Here is a 17,028-nt window from a genome sequence, read left to right as displayed (position 1 = left end):
GGGTAGACCGAGAAGAGGTGGAACCTTCTGGCAGGCGGTTTGATTGTAACCTGAAGCCGGGGGACGCCGTCACCTATACGAGGTGGAGAAAGAACACCAGTGAGACGGGCTGGTTTGCCCGGGGGGTCCAACGATGTGTCGCCCTCCAGGCTGCTGCTGGGACACCAGAAGAGGATAGTCCTGGAGGAAAGGCAGCGGGACCTGACCCCGCGGAACCAGGGGAAGTTCGACCTCACCGCGCCCCGGAGAGGCGGGTACGCCTACCGACGAGAAGGACCTCCCGGAGAGGGATTCTATCTTTACTGGAGCCAGGACGGCGTCCTGGCTCACCGGACCGATCTGTGAGTCTGGTGAAGCCAGGAAGAAGGTCACCTCCCGTAGAACCTCAGTAAGATATAGCTTTCAATGCTTTGTGAAAATGTAAATAGTTACTGTTTGTTCTTTTAAAGTTGCTGCTAAACCTGTCCAGGGTTAATGGATCCCTTTGTTGACCCGGGATCCCCTTTGTTTGTTTTTCTTTTTCTTGAAGTTTTTGCACCAAGTTACACAAACTGCAGAAATCATGGACTGTGCATGATTCGAACTTTCTTTTGTAAATAGTTTGCACCTTCTTAAAGGTGCTCCCTACTGGTTTTAGCCAAAGACACTTTGCGAAGATATTTGCCCTATTGGTTTGAGCCAAAGACACTTTGTGAAGATACCTTTCCTACCGGTTCTAGTTAAAGACACTTTGCGAAGATACCATACCGGAACCTTTGCATGGGCTGGTAGGCTGAGAAGACGAGCTACCTCGCAAAGACTTGGTCCCCTCTTAAAGGGGATGTGAGAAACTGAACTTGAGAGATACTGTTGCAGAACAGTAATGCCATAATGATGCCTTGAAAAGAAATGTAACTGTTTTATATGCTAAGTTATATGTGTTGAACTTGTTGAAATGTGAAATCTAAATAATGTTTTGCAGAAAGAAAAGATGCAGAGAGCCCGTAGGGGTAGATGTAGAGGTCTGCATAGTTGAAAGTAAGGAAGTAATGATGAAGGTGAGGATAGAAGGTCAACCCTGCGTCCCCATAGAAAGTTACTTTGTTACTAAGGACAGAAGGCGAACCCGTAGGGGTTAGAGAGTGAGTCCTTAAAGGAGCCGAGTAGAGCGGGCTCAGAGTTCTTTAAACGAAAGGAATGTTATGTCTATACTATGTATAGTAGCGAAAGGCAGTAGGCCCTGGCTGAACGGGGCGGTCCTGTAAAAGAAAGGAGAGGCAGTAGGTCTGGTGCCATAGGGACAGGCGGTCCTGCAGGTTCAAAGTAGGAGAATGTGAAGTTACCTTACCCTGTAATGTGATTATAGGAAGGCCTTTGGTAAACTAAGAGTGTATGTTTCTTAAAGGCAATGTTAATTTATTGTTCCAGAATTTGCACTAAGTAGAATACCCGGTTGGGTAACAGGAGTTATGTATAGCCTGTAATTTATAATGTTGACCATGTTTGTAACGTTAAAAGTGTCCTCACCTCCCATAAAGGGAAGCTTGTTCAAGTATACTTATCGTTTTGCACTCAACAAAATTGTATGTCTTTTTGCTAATCTGTATTGTTGTTTTTCTTCCCAGTCCCGGAGTACTGTGTTTAACCAGGGGGGAGTGCAGCGCCCCAGAGTTCTGGTCGTTGCAGTGCTGTGGCTTCGCCGCTAAGGGGAGCCATGGTACGTTCGATGGCACCGAAGGAGTTCCTCCAATCAGGTATCACAGACACCAATATGTTTCACAGCTGGGCCTCCGGGGGGAGCTAAGGGTGCTATTCATTAGGCCACTCCCCACCATAGTGGGTAAACTGGGGGTCAGGCAGGAAGTTAGAAGAGAACGCTGACGGGATTGAACGGAGCAACACCCTGTGGCAGGGGGTGTTGTGAAGGGAGAGACTGTAGGGTCTCTGCCAGGGGTGGGATCCTGGCAGAGGCTTGGCATTGAAAGAACGTAACGGGTCCGCGCAGGCTCCTGGAAGCGGCGGGACTCAAGAAAGGATTAGAAGCGAGATAGATTGTGCTGAGTGAGAAACGAGATCAAGCAGAAGGAGAATACCGGCAGGGGTTGTGCTGAAAGAGGCAGCACCCTGCTGAGGCGCAATACCGGTGGCCGGAACGCCGAGGGAGTGGATTAGAATACAGCTTCAAGCCATACTCCAAACAGCGGCAGGACAGTCGGTCTCAGGCGGGCTGTCTACCACATATCACCTATGAAGTCTTGGGGGGCAATTGCGGGAGAGGGGCGACTCTAGGGTCCCGGAAGAACTCCAGGCCTACCTGACAAACGGGTGCCATTCCAACCTGAATACAGGGAAGGGGTGGATTACAGAGGAACATCAAATCGAGTTGTGAGGGAACTTAAGAAACAGACACAACCGTTGTGGGGTTACTTTCCGTGAGCACAGCAGGGAAGGACTACAACACATAGCGCTAGAAGGAAGGCACAGATTTCCACCTGAGAGGAGAACTCTGGAGGTGCCATTGGACCGGCCGGCCTTGCGTAGCCTGGTGAACCGTGTTCCGGACTGAGGTCTCAGAGATCTCCAGTAAAGAGGTAAAGAGACTGCAGCCTGGTGTCCTCGTTATTTACCGCGACTTACACCCCACAACCGTACCGCTCCAGCGCTACCATTACTACCACTTATTGCACCGGACGTCCCCCACTGACGGACAGGGCCACGGACCGGGTCTAGCCACCGTGACAACCCCAGGACTGAGACCTAGAGGCCCGGCTCCGGGTACCCCTTGGCCCTGCGGCGGTGTGGGGGCGCTCCACGTACCTTATCAAAGCGCTGGACCGGTGTAGATACTAGGGATGGAAGAGGTATGGGGTGAGCGTTATATTAGAGGGAGCTTGGTACAAGTGATGTTAAACCGCGCTGGATATTACCTGGTAAAAGACCTGGCGTGATGTGCCGCTGTCAGACGCGGTGTCCACCGCTGGTCTGATCAGGGGATGTGAGAACCGCTGTTAAATAGGCCTGGGGGATGGCCGTGCCGGCGTTGTAAGCCAATGCACTGTGTGCGTTCGTATAACCGGAAGTGACATCACCGGACCTTAGTGGGTCTGTCAGGAAAGCGTGCGGCTGTATAAACAGCCGGCGAAAGTGACGTATCCCAGTGTCACTGTTCCCGGGAAAACATGCTGCGGTCAGATAAGTTCCACCTAATAAGATGCGGTCATCGGTGCTGACGAGGATAAACAAAGGGGCGGTGCCTAGCGGAGATCCAGTGAGTGGTGGAGGAACTCCGTAGTGTATGCTGTCATTCAGTGCTGGACTCAGACGTATAATTCTAGGCATGGTGAGAACAAAAAGGACTTGATCCAGTGCGGTCAGACAGTGGCAAAAGTGACTTCAGTATAATCGGCTCTATTAATAGAGAGAAAAGACAGTTACAAATATGACATATACATGCAACCAGATGATAATAGAATGTCGCCTGTGTTCAAGAATGCACAATTCACATGATATAATAGTACAAATGCTAAACAACAGCAAAGCAGTATTATATAAAATGCAAAAACATATGAAGACATAAAAGAACAAACTCAGGGACCAAGGTTACAATATCGGATATATAAGGCCACCACCCTTACCATAGAAAACACTCAATGACCACTTTGCCGGAGGTTAAGGAGTATGATGGAAAAATTACACAAATCTATTATAGAGCTCAATGACACTATTCGAGAAAATACTCAGAGAAATGATGCCAGATCATAGTCCCTGTTGAGGCCCAATAGGTGAAGAGTCTCCAAAGTGTGGATCCAGAAGGCCTCCCTACGCTTTAGGTGGGCCACCCAATCGCCACCCCGTCTCATAGGGGGGACGTGCTCAATTACCTGGAACCGTAATTGTGAAATATTATGACCCTGAGTATTGAAGTGTGACGGGATGGGTAGTAGATGTTTGCAGCGAACCGTGGATTTATGTTTGGAGATCCGATCGCGTATGGGTTGCGTGGTTTCTCCTACGTATAATAGTCGACATGGGCATTTGATCAAGTATATGACCCATGATGAGGCACAGGTGAAGTAATCAGGGATACAGAATGTTTTACCTGAGCGAGGATGATGAAAAGAGGAGCCCTTGAGGCAGTGGCGTAGCTAGAGCTTTCGCCGCCCGGGGCTGTTCCCGAGTTTGGCGCCCCTCCCCCCCCCGGCCCCATACCACACAAAGGTTACCAAAAATAGTATACAGCAGAAGGCGCAGAGCCCCGCATATACAGCAGAAGGCGCAGAGCCCCGCGTATACAGCAGAAGGCGCAGAGCCCCGCGTATACGGCAGAAGGCGCAGAGCCCCGCGTATACGGCAGAAGGCGCAGAGCCCCGCGTATACAGCAGAAGACACAGAGCCCCGCGTATACGGCAGAAGGCGCAGAGCCCCGCGTATACAGCAGAAGGCGCAGAGCCCCGCGTATATGGCAGAAGGCGCAGAGCCCCGCGTATACAGCAGAAGGCGCAGAGCCCCGCGTATACAGCAGAAGGCGCAGAGCCCGCGTATACGGCAGAAGGCGCAGAGCCCAGTATATACGGAAGAAGGTGCAGAGCCCAGTATATACGGAAGAAGGTGCAGAGCCCAGTATATACGGAAGAAGGTGCAGAGCCCAGTATATACGGAAGAAGGTGCAGAGCCCAGTATATACGGCAGAAAGCGCAGAGCCCAGTGTATACGGAAGAAGGTGCAGAGCCCAGTATATACGGAAGAAGGTGCAGAGCCCAGTATATACGGAAGAAGGTGCAGAGCCCAGTATATACGGCAGAAGGTGCAGAGCCCAGTATATACGGAAGAAGGTGCAGAGCCCAGTATATACGGAAGAAGGTGCAGAGCCCAGTATATACGGAAGAAGGTGCAGAGCCCAGTATATACGGCAGAAAGCGCAGAGCCCAGTGTATACGGAAGAAGGTGCAGAGCCCAGTATATACGGAAGAAGGTGCAGAGCCCAGTATATACGGAAGAAGGTGCAGAGCCCAGTGTATACGGAAGAAGGTGCAGAGCCCAGTGTATACGGAAGAAGGTGCAGAGCCCAGTATATACGGAAGAAGGTGCAGAGCCCAGTATATACGGAAGAAGGCGCAGAGCCCCGCGTATACGGCAGAAGGCGCAGAGCCCAGTGTATACGGCAGAAGGTGCAGAGCCCAGTATATACGGAAGAAGGTGCAGAGCCCAGTATATACGGAAGAAGGTGCAGAGCCCAGTATATACGGAAGAAGGTGCAGAGCCCAGTATATACGGAAGAAGGTGCAGAGCCCAGTATATACGGAAGAAGGTGCAGAGCCCAGTCTATACGGCAGAAGGTGCAGAGCCCAGTATATACGGAAGAAGGTGCAGAGCCCAGTATATACGGAAGAAGGTGCAGAGCCCAGTATATACGGAAGAAGGTGCAGAGCCCAGTATATACGGAAGAAGGTGCAGAGCCCAGTATATACGGAAGAAGGTGCAGAGCCCAGTATATACGGAAGAAGGTGCAGAGCCCAGTCTATACGGCAGAAGGTGCAGAGCCCAGTATATACGGAAGAAGGTGCAGAGCCCAGTATATACGGAAGAAGGTGCAGAGCCCAGTCTATACGGAAGAAGGTGCAGAGCCCAGTATATACGGAAGAAGGTGCAGAGCCCAGTATATACGGAAGAAGGTGCAGAGCCCAGTATATACGGAAGAAGGTGCAGAGCCCAGTATATACGGAAGAAGGTGAAGAGCCCAGTATATACGGAAGAAGGTGCAGAGCCCAGTATATAGGGAAGAAGGTGCAGAGCCCAGTATATACGGAAGAAGGTGCAGAGCCCAGTATATACGGAAGAAGGTGAAGAGCCCAGTATATACGGCAGAAAGCGCAGAGCCCAGTGTATACGGAAGAAGGTGCAGAGCCCAGTATATACGGAAGAAGGTGCAGAGCCCAGTATATTCGGAAGAAGGCGCAGAGCCCAGTATATACGGAAGAAGGTGCAGAGCCCAGTATATACGGAAGAAGGTGCAGAGCCCAGTATATACGGAAGAAGGTGCAGAGCCCAGTATATACGGAAGAAGGTGCAGAGCCCAGTATATACGGAAGAAGGCGCAGAGCCCAGTATATACGGAAGAAGGCGCAGAGCCCAGTGTATACGGCAGAAGGTGCAGAGCCCAGTGTATACGGCAGAAGGTGCAGAGCCCAGTATATACGGAAGAAGGTGCAGAGCCCAGTATATACGGCAGAAGGTGCAGAGCCCAGTATATACGGAAGAAGGTGCAGAGCCCAGTATATACGGAAGAAGGTGCAGAGCCCAGTATATACGGAAGAAGGTGCAGAGCCCAGTATATACGGAAGAAGGTGCAGAGCCCAGTATATACGGAAGAAGGTGCAGAGCCCAGTATATACGGAAGAAGGTGCAGAGCCCAGTATATACGGAAGAAGGTGCAGAGCCCAGTATATACGGAAGAAGGTGCAGAGCCCAGTATATACGGCAGAAGGTGCAGAGCCCAGTATATACGGAAGAAGGTGCAGAGCCCAGTATATACGGAAGAAGGTGCAGAGCCCAGTATATACGGAAGAAGGTGCAGAGCCCAGTATATATGGCAGAAGGTGCAGAGCCCAGTATATACGGAAGAAGGTGCAGAGCCCAGTCTATACGGAAGAAGGTGCAGAGCCCAGTATATACGGAAGAAGGTGCAGAGCCCAGTATATACGGAAGAAGGTGCAGAGCCCAGTATATACGGAAGAAGGTGCAGAGCCCAGTGTATACGGCAGAAGGTGCAGAGCCCAGTATATACGGAAGAAGGTGCAGAGCCCAGTATATACGGAAGAAGGTGCAGAGCCCAGTATATACGGAAGAAGGTGCAGAGCCCAGTATATACGGAAGAAGGTGCAGAGCCCAGTATATACGGAAGAAGGTGCAGAGCCCAGTATATACGGAAGAAGGTGCAGAGCCCAGTATATACGGAAGAAGGTGCAGAGCCCAGTATATACGGAAGAAGGTGCAGAGCCCAGTATATACGGAAGAAGGTGCAGAGCCCAGTATATACGGAAGAAGGTGCAGAGCCCAGTATATACAGAAGAAGGTGCAGAGCCCAGTATATACGGAAGAAGGTGCAGAGCCCAGTATATACGGCAGAAGGTGCAGAGCCCAGTATATACGGAAGAAGGTGCAGAGCCCAGTATATACGGAAGAAGGTGCAGAGCCCAGTATATACGGAAGAAGGTGCAGAGCCCAGTATATACGGAAGAAGGTGCAGAGCCCAGTATATACGGAAGAAGGTGCAGAGCCCAGTCTATACGGAAGAAGGTGCAGAGCCCAGTATATACGGAAGAAGGTGCAGAGCCCAGTATATACGGAAGAAGGTGCAGAGCCCAGTATATACGGAAGAAGGTGCAGAGCCCAGTATATACGGAAGAAGGTGCAGAGCCCAGTATATACGGAAGAAGGTGCAGAGCCCAGTCTATACGGAAGAAGGTGCAGAGCCCAGTATATACAGAAGGTGCAGAGCCCAGTATATACGGAAGAAGGTGCAGAGCCCAGTATATACGGAAGAAGGTGCAGAGCCCAGTATATACGGAAGAAGGTGCAGAGCCCAGTATATACGGAAGGTGCAGAGCCCAGTGTATACGGAAGAAGGTGCAGAGCCCAGTGTATACGGCAGAAGGTGCAGAGCCCAGTATATACGGAAGAAGGTGCAGAGCCCAGTATATACGGAAGAAGGTGCAGAGCCCAGTATATACGGAAGAAGGTGCAGAGCCCAGTATATACGGCAGAAGGTGCAGAGCCCAGTCTATACGGAAGAAGGTGCAGAGCCCAGTATATACGGAAGAAGGTGCAGAGCCCAGTATATACGGAAGAAGGTGCAGAGCCCAGTATATACGGAAGAAGGTGCAGAGCCCAGTATATACGGAAGAAGGTGCAGAGCCCAGTATATACGGAAGAAGGTGCAGAGCCCAGTGTATACGGCAGAAGGTGCAGAGCCCAGTATATACGGAAGAAGGTGCAGAGCCCAGTATATACGGAAGAAGGTGCAGAGCCCAGTATATACGGAAGAAGGTGCAGAGCCCAGTATATACGGAAGAAGGTGCAGAGCCCAGTATATACGGCAGAAGGTGCAGAGCCCAGTATATACGGAAGAAGGTGCAGAGCCCAGTATATACGGAAGAAGGTGCAGAGCCCAGTATATACGGAAGAAGGTGCAGAGCCCAGTATATACGGAAGAAGGTGCAGAGCCCAGTATATACGGCAGAAGGTGCAGAGCCCAGTATATACGGAAGAAGGTGCAGAGCACAGTATATACGGAAGAAGGTGCAGAGCCCAGTATATACGGAAGAAGGTGCAGAGCCCAGTATATACGGAAGAAGGTGCAGAGCCCAGTATATACGGAAGAAGGTGCAGAGCCCAGTCTATACGGAAGAAGGTGCAGAGCCCAGTATATACGGAAGAAGGTGCAGAGCCCAGTATATACGGAAGAAGGTGCAGAGCCCAGTATATACGGAAGAAGGTGCAGAGCCCAGTATATACGGAAGAAGGTGCAGAGCCCAGTATATACGGAAGAAGGTGCAGAGCCCAGTCTATACGGAAGAAGGTGCAGAGCCCAGTATATACGGAAGGTGCAGAGCCCAGTATATACGGAAGAAGGTGCAGAGCCCAGTATATACGGAAGAAGGTGCAGAGCCCAGTCTATACGGAAGAAGGTGCAGAGCCCAGTATATACGGAAGGTGCAGAGCCCAGTATATACGGAAGAAGGTGCAGAGCCCAGTATATATGGAAGAAGGTGCAGAGCCCAGTATATACGGAAGAAGGTGCAGAGCCCAGTATATACGGAAGAAGGTGCAGAGCCCAGTGTATACGGAAGAAGGTGCAGAGCCCAGTGTATACGGCAGAAGGTGCAGAGCCCAGTATATACGGAAGAAGGTGCAGAGCCCAGTATATACGGAAGAAGGTGCAGAGCCCAGTATATACGGAAGAAGGTGCAGAGCCCAGTATATACGGAAGAAGGTGCAGAGCCCAGTATATACGGAAGAAGGTGCAGAGCCCAGTATATACGGAAGAAGGTGCAGAGCCCAGTATATACGGAAGAAGGTGCAGAGCCCAGTATATACGGAAGAAGGTGCAGAGCCCAGTATATACGGAAGAAGGTGCAGAGCCCAGTATATACGGAAGAAGGTGCAGAGCCCAGTATATACGGAAGAAGGTGCAGAGCCCAGTGTATACGGAAGAAGGTGCAGAGCCCAGTATATACGGAAGAAGGTGCAGAGCCCAGTCTATACGGAAGAAGGTGCAGAGCCCAGTATATACGGAAGAAGGTGCAGAGCCCAGTGTATACGGAAGAAGGTGCAGAGCCCAGTATATACGGAAGAAGGTGCAGAGCCCAGTATATACGGAAGAAGGTGCAGAGCCCAGTATATACGGAAGAAGGTGCAGAGCCCAGTATATACGGAAGAAGGTGCAGAGCCCAGTATATACGGAAGAAGGTGCAGAGCCCAGTATATACGGAAGAAGGTGCAGAGCCCAGTATATACGGAAGAAGGTGCAGAGCCCAGTGTATACGGAAGAAGGTGCAGAGCCCAGTATATACGGAAGAAGGTGCAGAGCCCAGTATATACGGAAGAAGGTGCAGAGCCCAGTATATACGGCAGAAGGTGCAGAGCCCAGTATATACGGAAGAAGGTGCAGAGCCCAGTATATACGGAAGAAGGTGCAGAGCCCAGTGTATACGGAAGAAGGTGCAGAGCCCAGTATATACGGAAGAAGGTGCAGAGCCCAGTATATACGGAAGAAGGTGCAGAGCCCAGTATATACGGAAGAAGGTGCAGAGCCCAGTATATACGGAAGAAGGTGCAGAGCCCAGTATATACGGAAGAAGGTGCAGAGCCCAGTGTATACGGAAGAAGGTGCAGAGCCCAGTATATACGGAAGAAGGTGCAGAGCCCAGTGTATACGGAAGAAGGTGCAGAGCCCAGTGTATACGGAAGAAGGTGCAGAGCCCAGTATATACGGAAGAAGGTGCAGAGCCCAGTGTATACGGAAGAAGGTGCAGAGCCCAGTGTATACGGAAGAAGGTGCAGAGCCCAGTGTATACGGAAGAAGGTGCAGAGCCCAGTATATACGGAAGAAGGTGCAGAGCCCAGTGTATACGGAAGAAGGTGCAGAGCCCAGTATATACGGAAGAAGGTGCAGAGCCCAGTATATACGGAAGAAGGTGCAGAGCCCAGTATATACGGAAGAAGGTGCAGAGCCCAGTGTATACGGAAGAAGGTGCAGAGCCCAGTATATACGGAAGAAGGTGCAGAGCCCAGTATATACGGAAGAAGGTGCAGAGCCCAGTGTATACGGAAGAAGGTGCAGAGCCCAGTGTATACGGAAGAAGGTGCAGAGCCCAGTATATACGGAAGAAGGTGCAGAGCCCAGTATATACGGAAGAAGGTGCAGAGCCCAGTGTATACGGAAGAAGGTGCAGAGCCCAGTGTATACGGAAGAAGGTGCAGAGCCCAGTGTATACGGAAGAAGGTGCAGAGCCCAGTATATACGGAAGAAGGTGCAGAGCCCAGTATATACGGAAGAAGGTGCAGAGCCCAGTATATACGGAAGAAGGTGCAGAGCCCAGTATATACGGAAGAAGGTGCAGAGCCCAGTATATACGGAAGAAGGTGCAGAGCCCAGTATATACGGAAGAAGGTGCAGAGCCCAGTATATACGGAAGAAGGTGCAGAGCCCAGTGTATACGGAAGAAGGTGCAGAGCCCAGTATATACGGAAGAAGGTGCAGAGCCCAGTATATACGGAAGAAGGTGCAGAGCCCAGTATATACGGAAGAAGGTGCAGAGCCCAGTATATACGGAAGAAGGTGCAGAGCCCAGTATATACGGAAGAAGGTGCAGAGCCCAGTATATACGGAAGAAGGTGCAGAGCCCAGTGTATACGGAAGAAGGTGCAGAGCCCAGTATATACGGAAGAAGGTGCAGAGCCCAGTATATACGGAAGAAGGTGCAGAGCCCAGTATATACGGAAGAAGGTGCAGAGCCCAGTGTATACGGAAGAAGGTGCAGAGCCCAGTGTATACGGAAGAAGGTGCAGAGCCCAGTATATACGGAAGAAGGTGCAGAGCCCAGTATATATGGAAGAAGGTGCAGAGCCCAGTATATACGGAAGAAGGTGCAGAGCCCAGTGTATACGGAAGAAGGTGCAGAGCCCAGTATATACGGAAGAAGGTGCAGAGCCCAGTGTATACGGAAGAAGGTGCAGAGCCCAGTATATACGGAAGAAGGTGCAGAGCCCAGTATATACGGAAGAAGGTGCAGAGCCCAGTATATACGGAAGAAGGTGCAGAGCCGGCCCCCGCGTATACGACTGACGGCACAGAGCGAGGTTCCCCTATAACAAACACCTAGCCGATCTTCTTACCTGAACATTCTCATATACACTCATACATCGGTACATACTGCGCACTACATAACCCTCGTACAGCAGTTAGTACACAGCACAGTAGTGATGTGTCGTTCGTGAACGAGCCGACACAAAGAGCCGGCTCCCTGCAGTGAACGATGGGAGTCGGCACACCAGTGAGAGCCACTAAAATTCCTGAATGGCTCTCACTGGGCGTAAAATCCCGGACTTCGGGAGGCGTAACTCCGCCCACCTGAGCAAAACCCCTCCCACTCTTCAATTTAATTGGCTCTCTAAGAAGTGGGCGGAGTTTCTGCAGTAGGTGGGCGGAGTTTCGGACGCCTGAACATATATTCAATAGTGATCTAATAGGATCCAAAAAGAGCCGATTCACGAGCCAAAAGAGCCGGCTCTTTTTGGTGAGCGGAGCAATGAGAGCCGGATCACCAAAAAGAGCCGGACTGCCCATCACTACAGCACAGCCGTCAGCCTACAGTGTGACGAGTCCTCCCACACACGTGACTGATCACAGGTATCTACGACGTCGGGGTCAGGAAAGGTCCTTTGGCTCAGTCCATCCTGACCGAAGGGGGGGGGTGTTACAGTGTCCTGGGCTATGGAGATGTGTGCACGCACTGTGTTAAGCATGCACGCCACCCCCACAAGTCTCTCCACTCTTTAGAGACACCACACTCTGCTCCTTTTCATCTGCAGCGTCTCAGTGATGCAGAAACAAGCACTAGTGATGGAGTCGGAGCGTCACAGCTTTGGACTACAATACGCCCCCCGCATTGTGCCGCCCGGGGCGGACCGCCCCCCCCCGCCCCCCCCTTCCTACGCCACTGCCTTGAGGACATTGTGACACTGTGAGCAATTAAGGCACGGAAAAGTTCCTGTACGTTGGTTCTGCCGCCGCAATGAGGTGCAGGCACGGCTCCGTAACAATCTGTCCTTTCGCTAGGCCTCTGTCAGGATCCCACCCCTGACAGGGACCCCCCTGAATATTCCCAAGCAACTCTCTCTCTCACTAGATGTTACCTGGGCAAAACCCAGTCTGCTTCTGTCTAACTTCCTATCCGACCCCCAGTTTTACCAGAGTGTGAGGAGTGGCCTAATGCATAGAACCTTTTGCTCCCCCTGGTGGCTGGAGTGTGAAGTGTAATGTGTGACTGTGATACCTGGTCAGGTGAACTCCTTTAGTGCCATCAGACGTAACATCACTCCCCCTTGTGGCAGAGCGTCAGTACTGCAACGACCAGGACTCTGGGGCGCTGCATACATCATCCTGTATGATGTATGACCCTGCTCTAAATGATGCCCTTGCTCATATTGGGCAGTTGGGTATTGGCTGGAATAATAAGGGTTTTGACTATGGCCCTCATGATGTTGTAAATAAGGCCTTGCCTCATAACCCCCACCAATATGGCCATGTCATCCAAACCCAGGTTGGGACCAGCCTCCAGCACTGGGTCTGGACAAGTGGCCATATTGTGAAGGTTGATGGTATGATGGCATATGGTAATGTGCTGGCCTTGGTGGGTTTTGGGTGGGAAGGGGTAGAGGTGTAGGCAAACGTGGAGGGGGTGCTTCAAATACTTGATGAGCATGCACCTGTTGAGATGATGGAAGGCGCAGGACGTTACGTGGTGACAGCTGCCACCTCTCAATGAACTCAAACAATTCATAAGGTTAATTTGGTGTGGTACATGCATCAATAAGTATTTGAAAACACCCTCTCACATGTAGCCTCACCTCACGGGGTATGGGACGGATGTATCGAGCCAGGCTCCTCGCATAGGCCTCCTCACCATCATCCTGTGCAGTCCTGGCCAAATAATTAAGGACCCCAATGTCCACATTCCTGCGAGATTCTTGCAGCTCTCTCCTTCTGCGGCCACGGCGGGAAATGACAGCAGTCTGTGGGGATGTCTTCAGTGGAACAGTAGGGCTGCTACTGTTTCCTGCTTCCTCCTGACTTCCTGGATGTGGTGCTGCTGGGGTGGTGGAGCAGCATCTTCGCCAGTTGTTGCTGGATCTTCAGGTGCAACTGAAGTTGATGTAGGAGGGATGTCACTAGAAGGATGTGAAGATGGGCCAGCCACCTCTTCTCCTTCCCCAACCGGATCTATCAGGGCCTCCAAATCTGAGCCGGTCTCCAGGGCCTCCGAGTCTGAGCCGGTCTCCCTCTCAGTGATGTTGGACTGTGTTCTGTTAGTAAAGTATATGATTATTTCTATAAAAATTATAATTTTTCCTTTATTAACCATATGTGTTATGTTTTATGATGTTTTTACTTACGGTCTCAGATCCATACTGGGATCAAAGAGGAAAGTTGGTCATGATATATATATTTCCTTTTTCTTATGGCGCTGCTGACCCACTCCTGGCCCGCTACTGTCTTTCGCGCCTATATTGGTCACGTATGCTGCGCCATCATCTCATAACATCTTCCACTGCAATGAAAGACAAAAAAATAATGTATAAGGCCATTGTGCACAAGGGTACCACAATGTGTCAGTGATATAACAGATTTTAATGTGGCCTAGTAACCTGCATGGTAAAAAAAATATCATCTACATAAATATTGTAAACACAAACAGCACAATACGAAATAATGGAAAATACATAGATTTTCCAGCCATAAGGACAGGGTCCTCTCCCCTCTGTAGCGGTCTGTCATTGTAAATTTGGAAAATGTAAATGACACCTAAAAAAAATATGAACGTAACCCCTTTAACCCCTTTCTGTCATCGGACGTACTATTCCGTCCATGTGGGGTGGGCCCTACTTCCCAAGGAAGTAATAGTACGTCCAGCGCAATCGCGGCCGGGTGTCAGCTGACTATCGCAGCTGACATCTGGCACTATGTGCCAGGAGCGGTCACGGACCGCCCCCGGCACATTAACCCCCAGCACACTGCGATCAAACATGATCGCAGTGTGCCGGCGGTATAAGGAAGCATCGCGCAGGGAGGGGGCTCCCTGCGGGCTTCCCTGAGACGATCGGTACAAGGCGATGTGCTGACCTTGTACCGAGCGTCTCCTCCCTGCAGTCCCCGGATCCAAAATGGCCGCGGGGCTGCATCCGGGTCCTGCAGGGAGGTGGCTTCACAGCGCCTGCTCAGAGCAGGCGCCGGGAAGCCTCCCTGCTGTGCTGTGTGATCGCTGATCTGACACAGTGCACAGCAAAGTGTCAGATCGGCGATCTATCACTTTACTGTGATGTCCCCCCCTGGAGCAAAGTAAAAATGTAAAAAAAAAAAAAAATCCTAAATAATAATAAAAAACTATTGTCCCAATAAATTCCTTTACATTCCTTTAGCTAAATAAAAATAAAAAACAATAAAAGTACACATATTTAGTATCGCAGCGTCCGCAACGACCCGACCTATAAAACTGTCCCACTAGTTAACCCCTCCAGTGAACACCGTAAAAAAAAAAAAAACCCGAGGCAAAAAACAACACTTTATTATCATACTGCCGAACAAAAAGTGGAATAACATGCGATCAAAAAGACGGAAATAAATAAACATGACGTCAAATGACGTCCCACAAAAAACGAGCCGCCATACAGCATCATCAGCGAAAAAATAAAAAAGCTACAGTCCTCAGAATAAAGCGATGCAAAAATAATTATTTTATCTAGAAAATAGTTTTTATCGTATAAAAGCGCCAAAACATAAAAAAATGATATAAATGAGGTATCGCTGTAATGAAGAATAAAACTGCTTTATCCATTTTACCAAACGAGGAACTGTATAAAAGCCCCCCAAAAAGAAATTTATGAATAGCTGGTTTTTGGTCATTCTGCCTCACAAAAATCGGAATAAAAAGCGATCAAAAAATGTTACGTGCCCGAAAATGTTACCAATAAAAACGTAAACTCGTCCCGCAAAAAACAAGACCTCACATGACTCTGTGGACCAAAATATGGAAAAACTATAGCACTCAAAATGTGGTAACGCAAAAAACATACATTTTTTGCAATAAAAAGCATCTTTTAGTGTGTGACGGCTGCCAATCATAAAAATCCGCTAGAAAACCCGCTATAAATAGTAAATCAAATGCCCCCCCTTCATCACCCCCTTAGTTACGAAAAATTAAAAAATTTAAAAAATGTATTTATTTCCAATTTCCCATTAGGGTTAGGGTTAGGGTTAGGGCTAGGGTTAGGGTTAGGGCTAGGGTTAAGGTTAGGGTTAGGGCTAGGGTTAGGGCTATGGTTAGGGCTAAGGTTAGGGCTAGGGTTAGGGTTATGGCTAGGGTTAGGGCTAGGGTTAGGGCTAGGGTTAGGGTTAGGGTTGGGGCTAGGGTTAGGGTTGGGGCTAGGGTTAGGGCTACAGTTAGGGTTAGGGTTGGGGCTAAAGTTAGGGTTGGGGCTAAAGTTAGGGTTAGGGTTTGGATTATAATTAAAGTTGGGAATAGGGTTGGGATTAGGGTTAGGGGTGTGGTTAGAGTTACAGTTATAATTGGTGGGTTTCCACTGTTTAGGCACATCAGGGGCTCTCCAAATGCGACATTGTGTCTGATCTCAATTCCAGCCAATTCTGCTTTGAAAAAGTAAAACAGTGCTCCTTCCCTTCCGAGCTCTCCAGTGCACACAAACAGGGATTTACCCTAACATATGGGGTATCAGCGTACTCAGGACACATCGGACAACAACTTTTGGGGTCCAATTTCTCCTGTTACTCTTGGGAAAATACAAAACTGGGGGCTAGTTTCCAATATGGGGTCACTTATGGGGGGTTTCTACTGTTTAGTTACATCAGGGGCTCTGCAAAATGCAAAGTGACGCCTGCAGACCAATCCATCTAAGTCTGCATTCCAAATGGCGCTCCTTCCCTTCCGAGCTCTGCCATGCACCCAAACGGTGGTTACTCCCCACATATTGGGTATCAGTGTAGTCAGGACAAATTGGAAAACAACTTTTGGGGTTCAATTTACACTGTTTCCCTTGGAAAAATACAAAACTGGGGGCTAAAAAATAATTTTTGTAGAAAAAAAAATTATTTTTTATTTTCACGGCTCTGCGTTATAAACTGTAGTGAAACACTTGGGGTTTCAAAGTTCTCACAACACATCTAGATAAGTTCCTTGGGGGGTCTAGTTTCCAATATGGGGTCACTTGTGGGGGCGTTTCTACGGTTTAGGTACATAAGGAACTCTGCAAATGCAACATGACACCTGCAGACCATTCCATCTAAGTCTGCATTCCAAATGACGCTCCTTCCCTTCCGAGCTCTGCCATGCGCCCAAACGGTGGTTTGCCCCACATATTGGGTATCAGCGTACTCAGGACAACTTTTGGGGTTCAATTTACACTGTTTCCCTTGGAAAAATACAAAACTGGGGGCTAAAAATAATTTTTGTGGAAAAAAAAGGATTTTTTATTTTCACGGCTCTGCGTTATAAACTGTAGTGAAACACTTGAGGGTTCAAAGTTCTCACAACACATCTAGATAAGTTCCTTGGGGGGTCTAGTTTCCAATATGGGGTCACTTGTGGGGGGTTTCTACGGTTTAGGTACATTAGGGGCTCTGCAAATGCAACGTGGCGCCTGCAGACCATTCCATTTAAGTCTGCATTCCAAATGATGCTCCTTCCCTTCCGAGCTCTGCCATGTGCCCAAACGGTGGTTCCCCCCCACATATGGAGTATCAGCATACTCAGG

The sequence above is a fragment of the Ranitomeya variabilis genome, chromosome 1, assembly GCF_051348905.1.
Source record: "Ranitomeya variabilis isolate aRanVar5 chromosome 1, aRanVar5.hap1, whole genome shotgun sequence".
NCBI lineage: Eukaryota > Metazoa > Chordata > Amphibia > Anura > Dendrobatidae > Ranitomeya > Ranitomeya variabilis.
Note: the sequence above shows the minus strand (reverse complement) of the source record.